The 5,896-nt window shown below is 31.9% G+C and overlaps 1 long non-coding RNA gene across 1 annotated transcript; it reads right to left on the bottom strand.

Moving 5' to 3' along the window:
- Nucleotides 1-244: 244 nt before the first annotated feature.
- LOC126746731 (uncharacterized) lies at nucleotides 245-3,065 on the bottom strand. Its single transcript, XR_007663969.1, has 3 exons — nucleotides 2,714-3,065; nucleotides 2,471-2,591; nucleotides 245-710 (listed from the first exon to the last, which is right to left on the bottom strand). It is a non-coding gene; the product is annotated as an uncharacterized LOC126746731 (long non-coding RNA).
- Between the last annotated feature and the right edge of the window lie 2,831 nt (nucleotides 3,066-5,896).

The raw sequence follows: 5,896 nt of genomic DNA, 5'->3' as shown, positions 1-5,896 counted from the left end.
ATTTGAAGGTAAAGTATTTTATTAAAAATAGTATAACGTATTAAACCTAATTATACTTAATTTAATTATTATCTTCAACGTTGTATCATGAATAATATTCTCCAACGGATTGTGGGAGGTCATTGGTTGCTTCCCCTAGCGATGTTGCAGTTTCATAAGTTCCAATGCGCGATCTAACCCTTTCATGATCATACTGAAAAATGTCTATTCCATGAAATATTGGATTTAATCCCCCAAAGCGTTGTAAGGATCTCACGGGTCCTTCTGGTGTCAATCTTAAAAATTCAGTGTTACTTGGCCGACTAACCTGATTATACTGAAAAGTGTTTATATCAGGAGTTGCTGCTGATCTATCTGTTTCGATCTGGGTTACGATTTTTGATATCTGGTTTAATTTTCCCATTTGTGCATGGAAGATTGCTTCATTAATCACCTTTTTGCAATATATGGCCGCATCTCAGAAGGCAGTTCTTGAAGCTCTTGGCCTACATGTTGGCCGAAAGCTGCATATTTTCCTTGATTTTGGAGTTTCTTGCTACAATATTTAAAACTTCATCGCTGCGATTCAAATTCTTTTGAAGTTTTCTTTTGACACTAATTCTGGAATTTGATGTTGATGTGGATGGGGTGGCCGATGGAGGACGTAGTGCTGTGTCGGATAAAGAATGGTCGTTTAAATTGTTTTCATGTTCGGTAGATTGGCTGTCGTCCTAAAAAAAATAATTCAGATTATCAACTTATTTCATACTTTAAAGATTTACATCAAATACTTATGTTAAAAAAATTATTTACAAAACATAGGTATTTTAATTTATCATCCTTGTTTCTTCCAGTTTCCAAGCAGCGAAGAGGAATGGAGAAGAATTGGTAGGGAATTTGAAGAAAAATGGCAGTCTCCCAATTGTTTAGGTAGCATTGACGGTAAACACATTCGAATATCGCCACCGCAAGATGCTGGCTCTTTTTACTGGAATTATAAGGGATACAATAGCCTAGTTTTAATGGCCATTGCTAATGCGAAATAATTTATTGTCATATGGGCACAAATGGTCGTGTTTCGGACGGAGGTGTAATTGAAAACACTAAATTTCATGAAAAACTTGTTAAAGAAGAATTGCGATTACCTACTCCTTCCCCTGCAAAAAAATGCCCCAATCAGCTTCCTTGGGTTTTTATCGGATATGAAGCATTTTCACTGCGTAAAAATTTACTGAAACCATTTGGCTCGCGAGATTTGACAAGAGAAAGAAAAATTTTCAACTATCGTCTGTCTAGGGCACGCAGAATCATCGAGAATATTTTTGGTATAATGGCTGCCCGATTTAGAATCCTTCATACAGAAATTAATTTAAATTAAACAGTATAGATTTAGTCATATTGACATGCGTTGTTTTACATAACTATTTGTGAAAAAAAATGCTCTGATTCGTATACTCCCTCCGAGTCCTTAGACGAAGAAGATTGGACACAATCAGAAGTTCATACAGGGCTGCGAGTTGACCCTGGTATTTTAAGCGGACTACAACGTGGACACAATCGATATATTGCACAAGAAGCTTATGAAGTTAGAGAGTTATATGTGGGATATTTTAATGGCGAGGGTCAAGTAAACTGGCAAAATAATATGATTCATTAGATCACGTATAATAAAATCACACTAATAAAGCATTAAAATTGGGACACTCTGTATAAAAGGGGCGATTTTTTTTCAATGGAATGCCCCATATATCTTGGACTCAAATGAAAGATATTATTTTTCTGGTTTTTGACTTAGCCGTTTTAAGATTTAAGTTTAAAGTTGCGATAAATTTGCCTTAGCTTAAGACAGATTGTCAAATTTATTACATATAAACCATCATGTAAACAAATAAAACCCATATAACAAATGTTTCTGATTTTACTTTGTTACTATGGGTTTTATTTGTTTACATGGTGGTTCATATGTAATAAACTCAACATGTATTAGATAAGGCAAATTGCAAGCAAATTTAAACTTAATTATCTTAAAAACGGCTAAATGAAATGACATCTTGTATGGTATATTTAAAATCAGAAAGTAATTTTTCCTTTGAACCCAAGATATATAGGGCATTCCATTTAAAAATAGTACTTTTTGTCGGCTCTTGTATATTATATTATATGCAGTTTTATTATATATTATATATTATAAATACAGTGCTTTCATTTCAAAACGATCCACCCTTAATAACTTTCTTTTATTTTTTAAGAAATTAATTTTTTTTATTTTTTAAGAAAGTTATTAAGGGTGGATCGTTTTGAAATGAAAGCACTGTATACATATATAATATATATTATAAATTGAATGTGTGAGGCCTTTTACCTCAGCTGGCATATCATAAAACAATGTTGACAATGTTGGACTGTTAATTTTTTTTGAACTTTTAGTTTTATCCATCTACTATTTTAACAAAAAAAAATTATATAATGGGCTGGGTTGGGTTATTTATACCTTGATCTTGAGCAGCAAGTTTAGGTGATACCATTTCAGAGGTTCCTGGAACATGAAGAGTATCACGCAAGAACTGTGGCTTTCGGTGTGGCTTTATAGCTGTCACTGTCTTTACTGCTAACTGTAAAGTTAATAGTTAATATTAAATTAATTATTACTGCAAAAAAATATTTACTAATTACTTAAAAAAATAATTAGTAAATAAATTAGAATAATTACTGCAATATAATAATACTATCTTACCCTTTCTGGCATGCTCATCTTCCAAAACAGCCTTAGGAAAGTCTTTGCTTGAAGTTGTCCCTGGAATCGATATCAAAAATTACCCCTATATTTTATAGCAAGAAATAAATTTATTATCTCCAAGGAATAAAGTTTGTACTGCATTTAATTTCAAGTTAGTTCTGCCGGCCCCGGCAGCGCGGTGGGTATATACCTGCCTAGCAGTCGTGTGGCCCTGGGTTCGAGTCCCAGACTTGGCATGGTCGTTTGTTATGTCCGATTTAGTTTAAGTAATTAAAAATTATATATAGAGGTTTTTCGTGACAAATGTGCTCAGCACAAGGTCAATAAATGAATTAAAAAAAAAAAAAGTTATTATATTATAGTTCTGTTATTTTTGTGGGAAAGAATGCATCATCCGCAAAATGCCTTGCACATACTCTAAATGTATGCCTTGTCTTCCTATCTTGTATGTTCTCCAAATCACCTCGATCAATAGCTTTACACCATACTTCCTAATCTGAAATACAATCTGTTATAGCACTCAACCGTGGGATAAAAAGTCAGTTTAAATAACAATACATTCATATAATAAGATAACAATAATATAATATAATGAGAAACCATGCATTATAAAGCAGTTACTTTTGCATTTCAGAAAAGTACTTTGGATACTTCCCATAAGAGCTCCATGATAGGAAGAGAGATGGATAAATCATTTTATAACAAGTACTCAAGGGACATGTGTGCCATATGCAAGTGTGTTATACGTTGAATAGGGAACTAAAAATCCTATTTAATGGTGTAAAAATCTAATTTGTTTTCTTTATAAGAATTAGTATTTTATTAAAATACACTGTATATTTGTATTGGTAATGAGAATGAGTGTCAATAGAGTGGCGAGAGTAGATAATTAAACATTTGCACAATGTAAAAATGTTACTCGCCATTCTTTTTCTATGTTTGTTGACTCCATTTCGAGCTCCATTTCTATTGAGATTTCTGTTTGTTTAAATGTATAAAAATTAGTTTAGTCAAATCGTTTATGAACTTGAACAAAAAAGACAACAAAAAACACCTCGAAAAACATTTAACTACCTCCTATGGTAATACGTAAAAATGTGGTCAACAAAATAAGGCCCAAAATAAAGTGTGACATCCCATCACTGTGGGTCACAGATCATGTTCTCACAGCACTAGCACAGATGTAAATAGCTCCGTGCGGAGCTATTTACATCTGTGGCACTAGTTAACCTCCACTCCGACGTTGCCAAATGCGCATTTCCGAATGCCGATTGATTGTTATTTGTTGGGTTGGGTCACAGATGTAAATAGCTCCGCACGAAGCTCCGTGCGGAGCTATTTACATCTGTGGGTTGGGTGGTCCGTGTTTTGGAGTCGAGATATTTGATTGTGTTTTGAAGTGAAGTTTTTGTCAGTGTATGTGCTTACACCTACCAAAAACAAAATTATACAAATTATAATAAACAATTAAAACGCTGCGTCCTAGTTTGGCTGTAGTTTGTTTACCTTGAACATTTCCATAATGGCTTTTGAGTGCCATATATGTAAAAAGTCTTTTGGAAAGAAATCCAGTTTTAATAGACACCTTGCAGAAGTTCATAAACTAAATAAACCTTCTAGTAGTGATAGTAATAGAAAACTGGGAAACAATCGCTGCTTGGAACAAGGAGATGATGACAGTCTGTGGCATTATTTTTTCAAACATAATATCTCTAATTGCATTGCAGCATTTACAGATCACTCATAATAAGAACTTTAATATCGAGTTGAATCAGATGGAAAACATGCAAGGTATGATCCGTCTAAAATACAAATAAAATTGTTTAATGAGTTTATTTTTAGAATTTACACAATGGAAAATCAATATAGAGGCTCAAAATAAATGTTGTTACATTCTGAAATCAAAGAAATCTAGTATTACACATATACTACATTATATATGCAATAGAAGCAAAGCAAGTAAGTACCTATATTCATATGTATTATATTTTTGTATTATATATGTTTAAGTATTATATGTTACATGTGATTTTTAAAAAAATAATATCACATGTTACATATTCTCCAAAATGAATTCCAAAATATTTTTTTAAGAAATCTTTGATATCACAAACTCTAAACATCTTGTCGGGTATTTAACTGCAACTTTTTAAGTAACTGAACATATTTGTTACTTCATTCATCATATTATTTCATTTTTACTCCAGGTTATACACCACTTTTCAATGAGTGCAGAAAAAGACTGCAAAAAAGTCAAGGGTCATGTAAATTAGAGCACAACTGCACCAGTTTTATTAATGTGAAAAATGAAAGTGGTGCCTGGTTGAACTGGTTGAATGGCAAAAAGAACATTACGACCACACAAGCGATTTGGCGCATATAAGAATTCCTTCACATGAAAAAGAAAGTATTGCCTCCAAAGTCATAAGTGGAGTTCCTCCTCGAAGGTAAATTTAGATGTTGTTAATACTTAAGTGTTTTTTTAATAATAACTATATTTCTTATATTATTTTGCCTTAAAAGTATATGGTCTATTTTTTTTTTATTTACCAATATTTGGAAACAAACCGAGATAGAATTGGAACTGACTTAAAAAGAATTGATCTTTTAACGCATCAAGATATCAAAAACATTGGTGCCGGCTTTGGAGTTGAAGGAAAAGATGGAAAGCGAAGTAAAGATGATGCATTCTCAGTTGAGTTATGGGTCAGAGAATGTGAAGCCTGGGATGTAAATCCCGTTTTATTTTATAAGCGACACGGGCAAGAGCATGCCATTTTAAAGAAAGAAGATTTTTGTCTTGTGATTATGAACAACTTTCAAAGGAATATGATAGTTTATTTATAGTTTTTTTAAAAACTGAAACTGATGCATATTATAATAGTGAAACCATAAAATGCTATCAAAATATTATGCTATACTGTTATTGATTTATTCTACATACAAACACACATTTTTATTATACAAACACACACATTTATATTTATACACATTATATTTAACATTTGACTGATGTGCAACTAATTTACTTCTAACCAACAGATTATAAATTTTTGTTTATAGATAAATAATAGATTTGAAAGTCAATAGAAAAAACATGTGGAATTGCAATTAAATTTTCTCAATTTATAAGATAAATAATTTACTTTTTGATTTAACCAGAGTTTATTAGCATATTTG

Source organism: Anthonomus grandis, chromosome 18 (genome assembly GCF_022605725.1).
Source record: "Anthonomus grandis grandis chromosome 18, icAntGran1.3, whole genome shotgun sequence".
In the NCBI taxonomy this organism is placed as follows: Eukaryota; Metazoa; Arthropoda; class Insecta; order Coleoptera; family Curculionidae; genus Anthonomus; species Anthonomus grandis.
The sequence above is the reverse complement of the archived record's forward strand: the minus strand, read 5'-3'. Positions and strand labels throughout refer to the sequence as shown.